Raw genomic sequence first — 20,798 nt, 5'->3', positions numbered from 1 at the left:
GCTTTGGGCCCCATTACCCCTCTGCTCCCCGGGGCCCTGCTGCAAGTATATTAGCAGCCATAATTACCTTATTCCCGACGGGTGAACGGCGGGCAGCGGCTGCACTCGGAGACACGCTGTCTCCCTCCTTCTCTATGACCCGGCGCATCATGTGTAAACACACAAAGAAAAGATAGCAGGGTCGGCGCTGCTAGGGCCTCAGCAGAGGTCGGGGCCCCGGGGCAAATACCCCCTTTGCCTCTATGGTAGTGCCGGCCCTGCCCTGCACCCAGCTCACTGGCGGGGTACTAATACGTGAAACAGACAGCACCAGACATCTAAACACTCACAGATATATCAAAAATAGTCTGGCAGGTCCAGTACAATGTACAGTACAAATTTTCAAGCTTAACAGCTTGATCGTAATTATTTTCCAAATTTGTGTTTGTGTAATAAGAATAAATTATCAGACAGTGCTTCTGCTGCCTATGAGCTTGATATGTTGTCACAGATTTCTGTAAACATGTTATTTGCCGCCACTCCTACACATCTTGTTTTGTTAACCTCTCTCAGTAAATATAACTCAGATTCATAATTACAGTTTTTTTCATAACGGCACACAGAGTTATTTCCTTAAGCGTAATCAAACATTTATGCCAATCTTCGCAAGCAGTTTTTAGAGAAAAAAGGCAGGTCTAATATTTCTTTCTGCCATAGAGGGGATATTAATTTTTCATGGATCATCCATTTTTAATAGATCCCATTCACCAGGAATATATTGTATATGGTGCCCTATAGGTTCCATCAATAAGGTATTTTGTTATGAAATCTCATCTGTTTTCATGCACGGATACAAAGGTTGGAGGTTTGTTGCATCTGATTCCTTGCTCATCATCTATTATAAAGTCTGCATAAATGTGGTCAAATTAAAATTATTGGGTGTTCATGCACATTTCTAGTGTGTCTCAATTTGAATAATGTGCATTAAAATGAATGCACATAAAGGCATGTGTTTACGTGAGGAAGTATGAGTGTGAAAAGGTACCGTAGAATTGAAAGCTGGGGCCTTTGTTGCAGATAACTTTTTATTACATTAAATTTTTACTGCAAGATGAATGTTCAGCTGTAGATTTAATGTAAAAAGTCAATATAAAGGAAACAACAATCACCAGGCAACCCATTGGTTGACTAACTATGATATTGAGGAGACCATATGCTGCACATATGATACAGTTCTACGGTCAAGGGCCACCCCGCGACAATCCAGTACTTTGTCAAACCAGAAGACACCACAATGGCTCTTTGGGCTTAGCATGGCCCAATAGGTATTTGGCTTGAAATTAGAATGGTGCTAGGGCTGGTTATAGCTACAAAGGAGCCTCGGGACAAAAGCAACAACTTGTGGACCCTCCCTAAGACAGCCCCACCCCCACAGCAAATTCACCATCCTGGGCCCCCCAGCTGGCTTCCAGGCCCCATAACACCGCACCCCCCCTGGTCACAATAATATCATTAGGTGTCAGTCATTATGCCCCTTCTCTTTTAGCCTACAAATGCATAGCACAGTCTTATCTGATCCTGGCACAGGACACAGGAGGCGGCACCATGCTTTATGCTCTGGCCTTCATCTCTAACTCATTACCTGCAGACATAAATAGAGTCACCATAGCTGGAGAGGAGGGGTAGACACCTTGGGGGGCCCCTACAAGATCTGGGGCCCTAGGGCAATTGCCCCTTTTGCCTTTATGGTAGCGCCAGCCCTGAATGGTGCGGAGGGCCAGCATCTATTAAATTGTTTGCCATTCAGACAACAGTCCAACCTTCTGTGTGCTCAGTAAAATCCTGATGATGAGAGAAGTGGACCACACCATTTATCCCACTCAATATCCAAGCCTGCACTTGAACCACTGACCTGGCTCATGTTTTAACGCACCAGAGTTGAGAACCCTGTACATTTTCCATTATCTTAGTGGCAATTACTCTTTACTAATTACATCTTTACCAATACTGTTTACATTTTTGAAGCAGGCACCCTTTACAAATTGTCATTGAAGGACTATCTAGGCCAAATATGACTGGGAAAATATCTATGTCTTCTGACAGGTTGGTGCAGTTTAGGAAACTCCAGTTTTTGACTACTTGTAGTTGTAAGGAAACTGTTTAGCCATAGATGGTAGTAGGGCCTATGTCTGTGGAGGTATTGGTACACTGCAAAAAATGGGTGATAGTTCAGAAACTACAACACCTTCAACCTTTAAACAAGTAAATCAGCAGCAGACTATTACTGTAAGTAGAGATGGTCGGAAATGCTGATTGCCGATTCTGCGGATTTCCAATTTTCATTTTCCAATTACCTAGGAGTCTTTTTTTGGGTAATTTTTTACATTCTCTGATTGGCCAAATACTTCCAAATTGACACTGCCTAGGGCATCACAGGATCAAGGGCGAGTGGGGAGCAGGCTATACTAGGGGGGGGGGGGGGGGAGGGTCACCTGGTTACCTATACTGGAGGGTGGTCATCACACTATCTATACAGAAGGGGTATGAGGGTCACCTGGCTTCTTATACTAGAGGGAGGGGGGAGGGGTCATCAGGATACCTATACTGGAGAGAATGGGGAGGTCATCAGGTTAAACTGGAGGAAGGGGGATGAAAGGTCACCTGTCTACCTATACTGGAAGGAAGGGTCAACCTACAACAGGTTATCTAAAATGGAGGAGCAGGGCCGGTTTAATAGGCTCAGGGGCCCTGGGGCAAACTGAAGGAGGGGGGCCCTGCCCGAACACCTTACAGACCCCTCTTTACACAACACATGCGCCGGGTCATAGAGAAGGAGTAGAACAGCTTGGCAAGAGTGCCCGGACTGTACTGCCACCGCAGATAATTACGCCTGCAACTTCACAGGCATGGCCCCCGGGTAGCAGAGCATTTGAGAAAAGCAGCATTTTTTCAGGGTCGGCGGCACGGGGCCCCTACAGAGGTCGGAGGCCCTGGAGCAATTGCCCCTTTTGCCTCTGTGGCATCGCCAGCCCTGTGGAGGAGGGAGGGGGAAGGGTCATCTGGCTATGTATACTGAAGGAAGGTGGATGCCGACAGTGGCCTTGGGTGGTAAAGAGAACAAATCCGGCTATGTTGATTGACCCAATGCTTCCAAAGTCTGTGATTGGGCTAAAAGTACTGAGTGGCTGTAATACGGTATCTCCGCAGATGCAGAAATCCATTTTCCGTTTTCTTTTGTTCTAGTTCCAATTGGAAATGCCGATTTCTAATCGGAAATGTAGAAATGTAATTTCACCGGAATACGAGCATCCCCAACTGCAAGTGGCAAGTTTCAAACACTTCTATGAACTATGAGTCTATGGTCTAAGTTCAAAAACTACAACACCTTCGGCCTTTAAATAAGTCATTCAGCAGCACACTATTACCGCAAGTGGCACGTTTTGAAACACTTGTATGAACTATGAGTCTATGGTCTAGTTTTAAGAAGGAAGACTTTAAAGAGTTCTGCTGCTTTGAATTTGTTATACACTGTACAGTCTTTTTTTGATTGGCTTTAGTTCAGATCTAAAGCTGAGACTTTTGCTTTCTGAGAGGTGTCAAGGTGAGTAAAGAAACTCTAGCTATGACTTACAGATGGGGAAAGTGCACTTTTACAGTTCTTGCCAACATTAGGGGAAAGAACAGTTCATACATATGCTCTGTGGTATATTGGTCATTTTTCTTGATGTTATTGATAATGAAAATCAGGAGGAGGAGGAAAGCGTCCTACATACATACTGGACTTCAAACACAACTCCTGACAGCTCAGAGTGAAAGAAGCTTGTCTGTGTCCCTCTCTTTACTTGTCATCAGTGTAGATCTATTATCAGTCATCTTCTTTATCAGGTTGAGTGAGGTCAGCCACAGCACAAACATATATTTCGTTTCAGCTTATTGCTCAGAATATCAAAGAAGTGAATGAGAGGAAAAGAGGCCTGGGCAGGTGAGAGATCGAGTTTCCTGTGGTTTTTGCTTCTCAGAATGCTGCTATGTGTCCTCAGTATTCAAATTCAATTTATAGCAATGCAACATACAGTAGAACTTCGAACAACTAAATTACATTTTATCTGTAAATTTATTTTGTGTGAAAACGTCTGAATCAAGAGGCTCAACAACAATGTGAGGCCATCATGAATGGTGTTTATTACACTCACATGTAATAAAGGTGCTTGGAACTATTATTTAGTATTTATATAGTGGTGACATCTACATTTATAACAGAGGTGCCAACGTAGTATAAAACCGTTTAAAAACAGTTTAAAAAGAGGAGGTAGTGGTGGACTTACTTCCTCCAAGAAGACAGCAAAAATTGTTGGTTTATAGCAAACAACAATTTATTCACGATACTCCAAAAGTGTAACGCATTTCGCAGGTTTAATCCCGCTTCATCAGGCAATAACAGAGTAATAGCATATAGGGTCAGTAGAAGAACTAAGCGCCTCTGTCTCTCTATTGTCTAATTCACCCTTGGTGGAGGGGTGTTGCCCCATCTTCCGACCTACAGAGAGCGACGACTTAACCTGAGTGGGGTCAGGTCTAATGTCTCCACCTGCCTTTACAGTGGTTGCCTTTGTGGTAACTCTGGTTTGTGAGTATTACTTCTTCGTGATAATCCGTAATCTGGTGTCAAGACTTACTACACTATATTGGGCTCTCTGTGTCATTTTCTTTGTTTTGTCATTAACACAGTATATATTCTTGTTACTAACTGGATATTACCGCTAGTAAAATATCGGTAAAATTACTGATATTCTATTCCTAAAAGTGAACCCGAGGAGAGAGTTATATGAAGGCTGTAATATTTATTTTCTTTTAAGCAATACCAGTTGCCTGCCTGTCCTGCTGATCATCTGCCTCATATACTTTCAGACATAAAGCCAGAACAAGCATGCAGCAGATCAGGTGTTTTTTGACATTGTCAGATCTGACAAGATTAGCTGCATGCTTGTTCCTTGTCTACTTCAGACACTTCTGCCACCAAATAGATCAGCAGAGCTGCCAGGCAACTGGTATTGTCTAAAAGGAAACAAATATGGCAGCCTCCATATCACTCTCACCTTGGGTTCGCTTTAAAGAGAATCTGTACTGTAAATGTACTGTACTGTACTGTCTTACAATAAAAAGCATACCATTCTATTCATTATGTTCTCCTGAGCCCCTCTGTGTTGTTTCTGCCACTCCCTGCTGCAATCCAGGTTTGTAATTGCCATTTTTATGCAGTGTTTACAAACAAAAGACATAGCAAGTGATAGGCTGAGAGGAGCTCAGTGTGTGAGTCATACAGAGTGTGCAGGGGGCCTGGAGAGGGTGTGCATAGCTTCTATCCAATCACAAGCAGCACAGCACAGTCCAGCCTGACTGCCTGAGCTCGACAGAGGAGAGAAGATTAGATCATATAACAGAGATAACACAGCCACTGTGCAAGTAGGAAAGGCTGCAGTAAGACAGAGACATTAGAACAGCGATAGGAACTTATAGGATAGAAGAAATAAGGCTCAACATTTTGTTACAGAGTCTCTTTCAAGAAGGAAAAGTAGTACAGAGGCGCCAACAGGGTAAAAACAATATTTCTTTAAAATGGTTAAAATGAAGTAGGTAGCGGTGGACTTACCCCTCCAAAACAGACACAAAAATTGCTGTTTTAAGCAAAAATCAGTTTATTTACATACTCCGAATAAGGTGCAACGCGTTTAGCGGGCGCCAGGCTATGTACCGGACCGCATTGGTGATATGCTCCTATTTATTGCCTGAGGAAGTGGGATATACCCGCGAAACGCGTTGCACCTTATTCGGAGTATGTAAATAAACTGATTTTTGCTTAAAACAGCAATTTTTGTGTCTGTTTTGGAGGGGTAAGTCCACCGCTACCTACTTCATTTTAACCATTTTAAAGAAATATTGTTTTTACCCTGTTGGCGCCTCTGTACTACTTTTGCAGTTGTTTCCACCCCTGGTGGAGGGGAATTCTTCTTTTTTCCCGATCTACAGAGAGCGACTTCTTAATCCTGAGTGGGGACAGATCTAATCTCCTCACCTGCCTTCATAGTGGTTACCTGGACAGTAACCCTTGTTTGTGAGTATAACCCACCTATACTTACCTTCCATACCCAATTTACAGTACATACTACACTATACTGGGCTCTCGGCGTCTTCCCTTATATCTTTCAAGAAGGAAGTGGAGACTCTTGGTGAGGTCAGTTCAACTTTGGGACCGATACCAGTGTGAGCGAGTTTAGTGAGGCTGTGTGTAAGTGGTCAGTTTGGTGCTTGCTGAGTGCCTGTTATGTTTTGTGGTTTTAATTGGTGGGTTACACCTTTGATAATTGTGCTAAAGAGACTGCAATTTTTAATTTTTTAAATAAATCCACTGAGTTACGTGACTTTATTTTGTTTTTCCAATGCATGCCCATAAACGTTCGGACATATACTCATCTGTGCAAAAATGTGTTTCTCATGCTCATAGACCTCAATGTATATAGTGAAAATGTCAAATAAAACCTCAGGCCCATATATTTTCACAAATATTTTCATCAGGCGAATATGATATTTTTGTGTATATTATGGCAAATGAAAAGGACCCATATTCACACTAATGATGGGTGCGCTAGTTATAAGGTACAGGGGAGAATGCAAAATGGTGACTGCAATTGTGGTGGGTGAGGGGAAGGACCCATTAATGATGGCTGCACTTGCAGATCAAATGTTGGGTGACCCTATTAACCTCCTTAGTGGTTATTAAGAGTCCAGCTCGGGGTAGAAAAAACAAGTTAGGAGCAGTTGTCACAAGCTGAACTCATGGTAGCTGCTGGGAGGCCTATGCAGAGAAATGAATTTAGTGGGCGTTTAAACTCACCTCCTGGAGGATCCCGACATCGGCCACCATTCTTCTTCCTCTCCTCCAGGCTCTGCTTCCCCCTGGTGAGATCGCCATCTGTCAAAAGCCGGCAATCTCTCTATAGGGTTACAGCGCCACCCGGAGGACAAAAGGAAACTGCAGTGCTGGATCTCAGGGAGGTGAGTGCAGGGGCTGCTGCAGATCTCTCTGCGGTGTGATTTTTTTCCCAGGTTTTAGGGTCTAAAAACATGCTAAATAATTGCACCGCTTTTAGACCTTAAAATCCCTAAAGAATCAGACCGCCGAGGGGGTTAAAGTGTTACCCTATTAGCGGGCAAGGGCTGACCCCCAAATAAAAATTAGCTGTCAGTCATTGCCCACTAATAGGAGGAGTAAGGCCCTCCTTCTCAGGCCACCACCCATGTTACGTGCTCATCCCATGTTGTGTAGGCAGGCATGAATGTAAACAAATGGCATTACTCACACAATTTTCATATCTGATGTGACTGTTTCTGAGAAATTTCCTTAGGGAATCAGAAATGTGACTGAAGAATGCCTTCAGGATACAGGCAGCTGTCAGGACAGCTGGGTGTTTCTGAGCTAATGAACAACACTCACTACCCAGCGCTGAGCTTGGTCACCTGACCCTGTCCACCTTCTCTCTCTATTGCTAAGATATTGACTCTTAGTCAGTTTTTTCAGTAGTAAAGCATTTGAATCCTCTCATACAATTTTTTTTGTAAAGGCCATATGCTCCTCTCACCTCCCCATTTCTCACTGCTTTTTTTATTTACAGTAACATTTCTCTAAAGAAACTGGAGATGGCAGGCCATGATTTACATCACAGGAGCCTATAGGCACAGATGTCCTGGCATCCTAAACTTTGCCCTCCATAAACCTACAAACCCCTGCCTACACGCACGGCTGGCCCAGCTGTCACTTCTCCCTTAGTTATCTTGCCATCATAGGTAGCTACAGGTGTTCCTTAGTATTAGGTAGCCAGAGCTATCCTCAGTATTAAGTAGCTAGAGATGTCCCAAAGTATTAGGTAGCTATCCCCCCCGCCTGAAGGAAGATCTGGTCAGTGGAATGCCTAGACCCGGATGAGTAACCTTCATTTACACTCCACTCGGGACTCTGCAATCATAGGGAGGGGGAGAGGCATTTGGCACGTGCCTACAGTGACTGGGAGATGGTGTGGGAAAGGTAAAATCATGTATTACTCACTGAGCAGAGAGAAGCAACATAAAACAATAAGACTTTGCTGCACTGTAGGGGCACCAATATCTTTTTCTGTAGCTTTTTGTGTAGCTTTAACAATGAATTTATACGACTGTTGTATTTGCCTCCTTTCGAGGACTTCACAGATATGGGACAGGGAACCTGCACACAATTTTGATTAAGTGCAATCCAGCGGCGTCAAAGAAAACCATAGTCTCAGTTGTGACTACGTGACACGCGTATATGTACTGTGCTTGTCTCTCAAGGCACTGCTTGTGTATCAAAAAGTAAGAGTTTCATAAAAAATGTTTTGCTTGTCTAGCAATTGAAAAGTGCTTGCAAATCGAATTAATTGCAATCCAACGTTTCACTGTATTCAAAAAATATGCATTCAAGGACCACTGTTGCAAACAATTTTAATATTTTAAATACGTGTAAACAAACAAATAAGGAATATGTTTCTTCAAGAGCAAAATAAGCTATAAATAACTTCTCTCCTATGTTGCTGTCACTTTCAGTAGTTAGTAGAAATCTGATGGAACTGACAGGTTTTTCACTAGTTTATCTCTTCAAGGGGGATTCTCAGTATTGTATTCATTCTTCAAAAGCACTTCCTGAAAAGCATCTATACAAAGATGCAGTACAGCCCCCCTTCCCCAGCACCTCCTGTTAGAGCACTATTCTGGCATTTGGACTGAGCAACCAAGTTCTTTTGAAAATAATGGAAACACTGAGAATGCCCGTGAACAGATAAACTAGTCCAAAACATGTCAGTTCTGTCACATTTCTACTACCTACTATAAGTAACAGCATCGTAGGAAGAAAGTAATTTATAACACATTTTTCTCTGGGATAAATGTATTTATGGGTTTTCAAGTATTTTAAAGCTTACAATTCTTTGAGATAGTGGCCCTTTAAATAATGACTGTGAACAAGGGCTGAAAATGGTCAAAGATTTTTATTTGGGATCAATGTCAGTTACAAATCATGTAAAATACTCTCTTCCCGGTGGAAAGTTGTACATGTAACATATGAACAATACAGCTATGTTGTGGACATTCAAGTCCCAAGTATTTTCTTATTTTTATCCAATGCGCTAATACAACTTTCTATCAACAATTAACATATAACATACTCATATAACCCATTTACAGTAAGGAAGTCCATATATCTACATACCATCCCCAATTTTCAAGACAAAGCTTTCCATGTAGTTCAAGGTAATCATCCTCCTATTATCAAAGCACCAATATAATTACACCATCTTTTAGTTAGGTCCACATTCGAGTACAGTTTCATTTGTTTTACGGATTGAAAACATATGTTGCTGTGCCTGTGATAGCTCTAACAATAACTGTTACTGCAGTTTAGCATGGGTGTGTTGTTCAGAACGCAGTTGCAGCAACAGCAGTTTTCTTTTATGTACACTGTATCAGCAAACAGTAATGAGTGGACTTATAGCTTGGTCACATCTCATTCACTTGCCTCTTCCAAAATGTTTCCAGCTGTGTTCATACTTTTTGGGATAATTGCACACCTAACTGACCCTTTTTTCCACAATTGTATGATTTTCCTATTTCACTGATAGGTTTTATTACAAAAAACAAATTACTGTATTTCACCATGTGCCTACTGAGAATATAAGAAAAAATGTTAAGAATATTACAGATTACATTTATTTAAATTACTGCTTTATTAAATTGTTACTGGCGTTGACTTCCAGCGTGAACACATAATTGCCTTTCAGAATCCTGACATAAGTTAGCGTGCGGGACATTCTGCTCTCATTACTGGTAATCGATTGAAATAAATGTTCGCTAGCAGAGCAACATTATTCACTATTTTGTTTTCATCTTACTTTTTCATTGAGGAAATCTTATAGCCTATAAAAGTAAAAACTGGATTTGTCATGTTGACAGCCATAACAGACATATTATTAGCATTCACATTTTACATCAATCAATAGGATGCATGGCTCCATTCCCAATTAAATTATTGGCCTGATTGAAATGAGTCCAAGTAAAGAAAGGATGGAGAAATGGAGAAAGAAACCCTTATATTTAAAGGGGCACTTTAACAAAAAAATTCAAAATTTAAAATACATGTACAGTATACACATGAATAAGATGTACAAATGTCCCAGAGTAAAATGCACTGTAAATGACTTTCTTTCTAGGTAGCTGTGTTAGGCCAGATGGTTCTGACCTCTTTCCAGTTCCGGACTACTCCATCTCTTCGTTGGGGATTGTCAGGGTCTTCTTTATTTTCATTGGCACTTACTGAAAGGCAGTTGCTCAGTCCAACTGTCAGATTAGAGTCATTTTGGCCTCAATTTACTAAGCTTAACTCCTGTCTTTAATAACTCTTCTGAGCCGTTTTACAGTTATCACCATGGTGATATAATTGTGATAACTGTAAAACAGCTCTGAAGAGTTATTAAAGACAGGAGTTAAGCTTAGTGAATTGAGGCCAAAGTGAGGATATTGGCTGTCAGTATATCTTTGTAGAGATCCTTGTCAAGGAAACCTTTTTAAAGAGTAAAGGAAAACTAGGCAATCCCATAAGGAGAAACACTAGTCTAAAACGTATCGGTAACAGGTAAGAATTATACGGTTAAAACACTGTAAGTGGCAGCTACATAGAAAGAAGGTAACAAACTAGATGGTCCTTTCACTTTTTAGCCTGGAGAATACGGTGTTCACAACTTTCAAAAAAAGGAGCTCAGTACACATATGGCACATCAGAAAGTTTTTTTCAACCAATTCAGTGGGCTCTGATGTTGAAGAAAATGATTCTCAAACTGTTGAACAATTTGGCCATGTAGTATTTCACAGAGTGGTCAGAGTTGTGTGCCCCTCCCCATCTATAATTTTGTGAAAATCAGCATCTCTGGGGTGATCTTTTTATGTCCAGTCATGTTGCTGACCTGTTGCTATTTAACATAACTGGTTGTTACATATTCCACAAGGGTTTGTTTTTTTTTACAACTTTTTATGCAACTTTTGTATTCCTAGTTGAAACTTTTTTTTTCTTTAAAGGTGTTGCGATCATGAAATTCAAAATGAGCAATTTCTCAATGTTTGACATTTATAATGTGGTCTTAGAACCACGTTTATTTAAATATAAGGTTTAAATTATTTTCAAACCATCACATTCAGTTGTATTTATATTTTACAGTGTCCTGTTATGTTGTTTGAATTTTTATATCTTGCTGTTAGTTTTATCCAGTGCAGGGTCAGTAGGCAGCCAGATTTTTTGATGAATATATAAATTATTAACAGTCCAAGAGGAGAATCAAGTCAAGCTCATGGATTTTTCATTTTGTTAATCAGTGTTTGCTGTTTGCTCTGAAGATCAGAATTAACAATCTAACGGTGAGAAATAGTGAGCTGTATATCATATTGTATAATTAATCAGTTATGCAAACATGTTCACTTATAGATTTGTAGCGCTAGTTACAGTTTCAGGTAAAATGAGGCCCTGGTATGAGGTATCAGGTGATCACCAGGGCATTTTCTAGGCTATGTAGCCCCCAGGGCAAGGGTGTAAAAATTGTGTTGTGTGTGGTTACATCATTACAGGGGGCACTGTTACCAACACCACAAACGCCAAGTAGGAAGAAGATAGAGGCTGCCTATAGATCCCGGTGGGTGAGTTTTTATTGCTCTGTTTTTATTGCTCAGTCGCCCGCTCCGACCACCCTTAAAAATGGGGCTGGTGCAGTTACCTTTCGGACCCAATACTCCAATCTCCACCACGATTTTCACCTAAGGCCAAGCCCCCGCTTGAACGGGAGACTGATTACATCTACCTGATTTTGTTTGCCCCAGGACTAATTTGTGCAAAGTATTGGATCTGAGGCTGAGGTAACTAATGAAACATCTAAAAACCCAGCTACTAAAGAGTCAATGCATGGAACTTAAGTTCGTACACAGGAGGTCAGATGTCTTACTAACCCCAAGGGATAAACAAACTCTAATGCTGGGAATACACCTTACAATTTTCTGTTAGATTTACCTGCCGGATAGATAAAGATGTTGGAAATGTATCTATCTTACCATCTACTTCCCGACCAATAAGGCATTGTTCTACTCAGCAGGAGATAAACAGAAGACAATGCACTAGAAATTATGCATTCTAACAGAAAATCTAACAGAAAAATCTAACAGAAAAATCTAACAGAAAATTGCACGGTGTATTCCCAGCATCTGTACCGTGTATCGACCAGCTGATCCGGCCAGCTGATAATATTCAGCTGGCCCGATCATGCCGCCCGACCCGCACCTGCTCGATTCCCGCCGGCGGACAATGGTAGGGAATCGAGCAGTGATAAGGAAGCGCCGGCGGGGACAAGTGGCAATCGATCCGCGCGCATGCGCGGACAAGCAGGGATGCGCCGGCATCGAGCCGCTGGCTCGATCCGGCGCATAAAATGTGCCGTGTATGCCCGGCATATGACAGGAACCAGCCAGAGGCCATACACAGAAGACCCAGCATATAGGCAGATGAACCAGGGGATGAGACAGATGCAAAGCCAAACCAACGCAAAGGTCAGGTAGCACACAAAGCAATATAAAAGCATTCCTTCCCTGAACAGGATGTTGAACAACATAACAGGCGTGGAGCCCAGGCAAGAAGGACTTTTATAACACAGGCAGCCAATCAGAGAACAGATGCAAACCAGACCCCTCATTAATGAATCCAGAGTGCTCCAGGTGAATTTGGCTGCAAGGCAGCTGCCATGCAAAGGAGACTCACCTGGTAAATAATTAGTGAGAACCAGGTAGGCTTGCTGTAATGCCTAAATTGTCACTAGGTGATAGCAGCAACACTCCTCCTAGTTCTCAGTCTGACAGGTTGGCGTAGAACATAACAGGTTTGTACAATACAAGTGCGTGTATGTTGGGAATGTACTGAATTCCAATTCCTAACACTTGGGCAAAAATACTGTTCTGACTGTATGTGTATGCAGATTGAAAATGGATCAATCGAACTGCTAAAAAGTATTAGCTAGTAAAGGTAGTAGATATACTGCCTGATTTTCAGGAAGAGGTTAATTAGTTATTATTATTATTATTATGGATTTATATAGTGCCAGCATCTTCCGTGGTGCTGTACAATAGCATACAGGGTATAACAATACAAAGTATACAACCCAGCAGTTGATACAAGACAAGAGGGTGTAACAGCTAAAGCAGTGAACAAATTAACTACATATTTTACAAGGGGTGTGAGGTATGTACACCCAATTACACAGCATTGTGAGACAAAAGGGAAGAGAGCCCTAGCCAAAAGGCCTTATAGCCTAACATATAGTACTGGAAGGAAAAAACAAAGACAAATGGAAGCCCAAATGGTGCAGTATGTCACGAGTATTGAGGATTAATAAATACCTCTATAGAAATGTACTCACAAAGGTGGGTTGCACCAGGGGGCAACCAACCACTTCAGGCAGGTGGAGTGCTTTAAAACCTGACTCATTCAGGTTTCCCAGAAATCCTGGACTCAGTCGCTCTCTTAGCAAAAAATTTGCGCTCCTCGGTAGGTTCGCAAGGCCCCCCTCCAAGAAGGATGGGGGGAAATAATGTTTATCATTCTATTAAACTTCCTTACCTAAAGTGAGTTTGTCGGCTATGAGGTAAGCAACCTCAATCTTTTTCATTTGATTGATTTTAAAGTGTTTTATATACATTGGGTGCCTCTTTACCCTCTACTGTACTTATAGCCTAACGTTTAAGGTATAGGACAGTAGATAAGGGAAGCTGTGTATGGAGTGGTAGAAATGGTGGTTGGTGGGCAAGGTGTCCTAGTTAGGAGTTGGGTGAGTTTTCAGATTGCACCTAAAAATAGTAAGTGTGGATGAGTGGCGGATTTGTTGACAGAGTGGGTTCCAGAGGAAGGGAGAGGATCGAGAGAAGTCTTGTAAGTGGGAGTGGGAGGAGGGTGATCAGGGAGGAAGACAGAAGGATATCGTTAGCAGAGCGGAGATTGCGTGTAGGATCATGGTATCTGAAAATAAGTTGATGAAGATAGGAAGGAATTATGTAATGGAGCTAAGAGTCTTGCCTGCTTTTATTAAGTCACAGGCCTTAATTCCAGTATGCATGGATTTTGTAAATTGACATGTAAAGACGTTTACAGTAGGCCTCCAACCCAATTACTGATCTTAAGTAATAGAGTAAGGAGAAGCTAGGCCTTCTAGCAGCATTGTTGCAGAGAGTCTATTTTTATGCTGTCCAAACACTAAAGGTCACTGCTTGGCATTGAAAGTTAGGCTCTCTGTTACTCTGAATGTACAGCCCACTTTTTGTCTTCCAACAAAGACCTCTACCAGTAGAAAGGATCAAAAGCAAACCAAAACAGCTACAGGGTTCTAGGTTGCCGCAAGTTGCCAACTTCTTTGAAAAAGTCAAAAGATCATACTGACATTGCCACAGCCTCTGCTCGGCCTGATGTGAAGTACATTGAGCAGTACATTTATCCTGCAAGCTTCTGTCATTGTTTTCTTGTATGCACTTGAATTGACTTTTGCTCTTAAGACCTGCCATGTCATATTGTTAGTAATAAATGTCTGTGACCGCACTTTTTATTTTTAGGATCAGGATCTCAGCAGGGCACAAGACTTTTTAACCACAAGTATCTATCCTTTTATTAATACAATCAAAAGCTCAAAATGGGCCTTGAGATTTATGACCGGCAGTTCTCAGTGGCTTTTTAGCTGCCTCTTGAATAAAATATAAGAAGTGTCTTCTGAACATTTGTTTCAACAACACTCTTAATCAATACAGGCTCTCAGTTCCAATTAGGAGATACTCTTATGGCGCACAAAATACTAAACAAAACAGCCTAACCAGTTGATGCGTTGCAAGGGAAAAAAAATTACACAAATCTCATTTCATAACAGTTCATTTTTCTCAACTTAATTAATTTATTTGAAATAAACCTCAGCAGCGTTCGGAGTTTTTCTGTGCTGCAGGTTTTGGCCGTGATGCACCCTTGCTGTCTCGGTTGATTTAGTACAGTTTATGCTAATGCACCTTTGGTCAGCTGTGTACACCATATGGTTTACATTACCCAGGTAACTAGGGACATTTAAAAACGTCTTGTTCTATTTCTGTTCAGCTCCATCATAAACTTTCAAGGTCTTTCGTATTTGATATTTATGCTCCTTATTGTAAGAAGGTGATTCATTCTGGTCTTTACAGCAGAAGAGCATTGCATTGATCTTTACTAGAGATACGTAAATAATGTCAAACAACTTTCGTGCCACATAGGCAGACCTGAAAATACAATAAAAAATAACCTCATTGTAATATGAAAGATTTATACAATTAAGATTCCTGGAAACATTACCATAGTGCGTTCAAAACACATTTTACTATCTGTTTTCCATCCCGCGAATAACTGATGACTTAAATTATAGCTTGTAGTAAAATAAATTGTACACAATTTGTGTTCCCATAAATTCTTTACAAATGAATTAAAGAAAGATAAATGTAAATACATTAAATCTCCAACATAGGGAATAACACAACAGTGTATCAGTTGACTTGAGGCTGCCCATAAATTCTTGAACATATTTGCAGCTTTTGAAGTTGATCATGTAAGAGTGTCTGCTTGATCAATGATAGACTAACAGGATCATTCAACTAGACAAGAGACAGATTAAAGAGCATGTACTAGTGTGAACTGACAAGAGCAATACTAGCAATGCTCTTTGATTCTCCACTGATCCTGCCAGGCCATAATAACTGCCTACGTGACACTCTTGATTCATGTCAATACAAAGAGTACACGTCTCTGGTAGGACCTGTCCAGTAAGGCGGAGAAAGGATTCCAGAGCTTTGTACATCCCTTTCATGCTACATCTGTAGCAATTTGTAGAGACTACCTAATGAAGAGGAATATGTGGGTGTGATACAAATGTTGTGATGTTGTATGAATGAATGTGTATCATATATATAGTCAATCTGTATATTATAGTCTGATACTTCTCCAATAGGAAGTGATAGAATACTGGACTGACAGGTCAAGCAGCAGAAATGAGAACAGGAGATGTTGAAGCCCTTCGCTCTCTGTGTGAGGGAGGGCAAATGTTAAGGTATATTTGAAACTATAGACAGAGCCACACACAGTAGAGGGAAGCATTTTTATGTTTCCATGACTTGGTAAATTACGTAATGGCCAACGTATATTTGGACTACGTGGTGAAGAACTGCACTTTGTTTGCATCAGCACTATGAACTGCTCACCATAGATGGATCTACAGTTCTTTCAATGGTAGTACAAAATGGTATATAAGACTGGAGAACACTGGCATTCAGTAGAGCTTCAGCCATGGGTAACCAAGAGGCGTTGTCCTGGAATCCGGATATCTCTGTATAAGCTCAAGACTAAAAACTAGAGGCTCTCCAGTCCATGGAGCACAGATGATGCAATATCTGGTAAATGTATATGTATTGATTCTATCTGTTCTCTATTTCCATTGATGATTCACAGTTTACTTTAATGTATGTATTAGCAATATTCATTTAAATAAATCAAAGCCTGAGAACTGTATATATTTGTATGCCTAATTAGGATCCTGGGCAGACTCAGTGAGCGGTAACTTGGTGACTAGATAATACAGGGTGTTTATCCTTTATCTGCATATTCAAGCTTGGTCAATTCGATACATGAGGGCAGTAGAAATGCATAAATTCAAGCAAGTAGCGTTGAACTATTGTCAACGCATCTCCTCAGGTCCAATACTCCAATAGCTTAGCCACATTATAAGGATTTCCTAATAAGAATTTCTAAGAACAAACTCATACTTTAGAGTGCTGAAACAGTTAATACGCTTGCTTTCGCTTAACTCTGGAGGTTTGTAAGCCATTTTCCCCATGATGCAGTGAGTTTCCATATGGTTGTTGGATCACAAATTGCTAGAGATAAGAGTAAGGGCCCGTTTCCACTATAGCGTTGCGGAATCGCCGGCGAATCACCGCAGGCAAAATCGCATGCGGGTGCGATTCCGCATGCGTTTTTTGCCGCGATTTCGCATAGGTAAGGCTGTATGCGAATTTAACCATGTCACTGCCTGTGTAAATTAACCTTAATACCTATGCGAAATCGCATGCGAAATCGCGGCAAAAAACGCATGGGGAAAACGCATGCGATTTCCCTATTAAATACATTGCGTGCGATTCGCCTGCATTCCACACGCAGGCGAATTCTGAGGGCCCTACCCTGCAGATTTTTTCTGCACAGAAAAACGTGCGGGGAAACGCACAAGTGGAAACAGTCCCATCCACTTGTACTGACTGTGCGAATCCGCATGCGGGCAACGCATGCGGATTCGCGATAGTGGAAACGGGCCCTAAGACAAACACAACAGAAAACGTCTTTGTGCAAGCTCCATTAACTGTAAGGGCCCTTTTCCACTAGCAATCGCTAGCGTTCGCGCTAAACGCTAGCGATTGCTGAATCGCAAGTGCAGGAAACTCCCCGGCGATTGCGTTCACGATTTTGCTATGCAATGCACTGCATAGCAAAATCACAGCAAAGATCGCTCCGCGGTGCGATCGCGTTTGAGTCAAAAACGAATCGTGGTAGTGGAATTTACCTACCGCGATTTCTATGTTAAAAAGCAAACCGTAGCGTGTTCAAAATCACTAGCGGTTTGCGATTTTGCGATTCAGCATCGCAAACGCCACTAGTGGAAAAGGGCCCTAAGAGAACTTGCCTCTTTCGAGAACTTTTAGCCTGGGCTTGATGTATCTTGACCATACAATGGAAGTTCCTATTACTGTTGCACTGTGATTTTTAAACAGGTGACATGACTTTGGAACAAAACAAAAGCAGGTGGCATAGCTATATTGGTAATAAAGATTATATTTATTCTTGGAGGAGAGAGGCAGACACTGGAGGGCATAGGTATCGGATGTATGCAGAGGCAAACGTTACCTTGTCCTGGGCCGGCGATCGCTCCTTCCCTCCGCTCCTTCCATTCGTTTGCTGTATTCCTGCAGCCGGCCAATCACCATGCAGAGACTGAAGCCACATGGTGATTGGCCGGCTGCAGGACTACAGTAAACGAATGGAGGAAGTGAAGGAGCGGAGGAAAGGAGCGATCGGCGGCCGGGACAAGGTAACGTATGGCTCTGCACATCCTCCCCCGATGCCTATGCCCTCCAGCGTCCCGCTGCCTCTCTCTCTCTCTCTCTCTCTCTCTCTCCTCCCCCGACCCCCGCTGCATTTTTGACCACTTATAACGCTATTTAGCGTTATAAGTGTAAGACACACTGCCTGCGCCATTTTTTAACACTTATAACGCTAAATAGCGTTATATAATGTAAGTCTATGGGGCACCCTTTTTATCCCCCTGGCGCTGTGCGCCATTTTTAACTGACACCGTATGTGCAGTAAACAAGCGTCTTTGCAAAGCTTGCCTCAGGCAGTAAAAAGTTTGTATTAAGGGCCTTTTGCCACTAAGAAACGCTATTGCAGATGTTACACACTGTGATGTGTTTGTGTTTTTCAATTTTTTCAATTTTACACTAAAGTGCTTCTACCGCAATCTGTCACATGTACGGCGCAATTGCTGTGCAGTTGCTTTAGTGATTTCAGACGGTAAAGAAAAAACCCAGCATGGAAATAATTTGAATTGATGGGAAATGGGAAAACTGCATAGCAGCGTGATTGCTATGCGATTTTCCTGTGCTCCTATACTTTGCATAGGAGTGGTAGCGCGGGTTGGAAAGGCAGCAGGCCAGCGATTGTGATTCTGTAACGTATTGCTCAAGTGGAAACACGGCACCACAATTTACATGTTAAGATCTATAGTACCTCAGCGCAAAATGAATAAAAATGAATGAATAACACTTTGCCCGTACAACCAGGGTGGTTCACAGTACCTGTTCTCGAGGTTCCCACCTCTAGTAATGTGCGGAGTGTGTTCAGAAATCTTGCTGTAATCCCGACAACCTTAGGTCTGCTCCGTATGAACACGGAGTGACCACACTGGATGGATTTCCGGAAACCTTGGTCATGTGATCCACGCTGTGACTCGTGGACGTGCCCTCTATGCGTTCCACCGGCGTCACCTGCGTCCAGATGGTGCTGCAAAAGATACGCAGACACAATAGTGCACTCCGTGGGGCAACAATAAGACCAAGCGCAAGATGCCACTTACTGGATAAAAGCTTTAATATTGGCAGTATTGCAACGTTGTAGCCTCCACTTCCCGACTCGAGTTTCGGCTATTGCCTTCGTCATTCATTTTGCGCTGAGGTACTATAGATCTTATCCTTTTCCCATTGTGCTGTGAAGCCGGCATACCTCTAGCAGCAATCCTCCGTGTCAGCGCTGTTTTTTCTGTGATTGTTTGTACTGTTTCTAGCTTCTAAAAACAAGCTGCAGAATGGAGATGGATATTTTTGAGTTCAGAAGATGTCATGTAATAGATGTCGTGGACATTTTAGAAGAGCCCACGATTGAAAGTAATGACTTAGAAACCACTTTTTGTCAGCTGGAAAAGCTATTGGTTAAGGAAAATAGTATGAAATGGGATTGAGCAATATAAAACAGATAGAATTATTCCTCCCACTCTTAGGTGGAATCTACAATTACATGAGGATATCAGGAAAGAAGGAGATGATCCTGAATGGCTTACCTTTTTGGAAAATTGTGCGATAGGAGCCATGGAGATTATCCTAAGTAGGAGATCAGCCAAATTAAAGGATGTGAGTCACAATATTGATATCATTAAAGAACAACTCACACCCTTTAAAGCTATGGAGGAATATGCTGTTTTATCTAAGAGCTGTAAGAATGCAGTTATTCAAAACGAGACCACAGTTAAAAATAAAAAACAGAAAAAATTCTTGAGGGACAAAACAGATTGCCGTAATAAAAACATGTATAGATGGCAAAAAAAGAAACCACAACCAGCACCACCGTCCAAACCAGCCCCCCGACCAGTACCCCAGAAACCTTTCTATAATGGACATCAGGGAACCCCGGGAGGAGGCAAATTTAAAGGGGTTAGATTCCCCAAATATATGAATACCTATAATAGGTTTGCTCCGCTAGACCCCGAATCACCATCGGGTTTTCAAGATTGGAGACCCCAACGTCCCCCCTGGAGGATCCCGAAGGGGGAACCCCACAGATACCAACCTCAGTACAAACCCAAAGTACCGATGGGATACCCCAGACCGAGACCCGGCACACAATGGGGGCCAGAGGAAAGGGGAGGGAAAAGTTGGGAGAGAAAAAGATACAGAGAACAAGAGGAAAGCGAGGAGGAAGAAAATCACACACCAGGCACAAAGAGATCGAGGGAATAGTCACCAGACCGCACATGGGAATCTTTGAGGTGGGATCTGTGTCTGTGTCTGAACAAAGCAGGCAAGTTCTAGATAGGGGTCTCAAATTCATACCAGATGTTGGTGTGGATAAATTCCACACGTACATCGACATTCATAAATATGTTAGGAAACTTAACATTAAGAAGAATTTCATACAGAACTCGGCTCCTTTAAAAAATGAAGTAATCACTAAATATATACACACTGGCTTGAAAAAGCCTTCTGTGTTTAATCCTCAACTGTCTAACAATAAATATGTTGATGTCTTCAAAAAGTCCATGTGTGATAAATTGCAGCAGGTAAGGACTAATCCTTTACATCCCTGCAAGTCTAATTTTTCTGCTATGGAATCAAAGACTCTAAAGAATATGCAG

This window comes from Hyperolius riggenbachi, chromosome 8 (assembly GCF_040937935.1).
Source record: "Hyperolius riggenbachi isolate aHypRig1 chromosome 8, aHypRig1.pri, whole genome shotgun sequence".
In the NCBI taxonomy this organism is placed as follows: Eukaryota; Metazoa; Chordata; class Amphibia; order Anura; family Hyperoliidae; genus Hyperolius; species Hyperolius riggenbachi.
Note: the sequence above shows the minus strand (reverse complement) of the source record.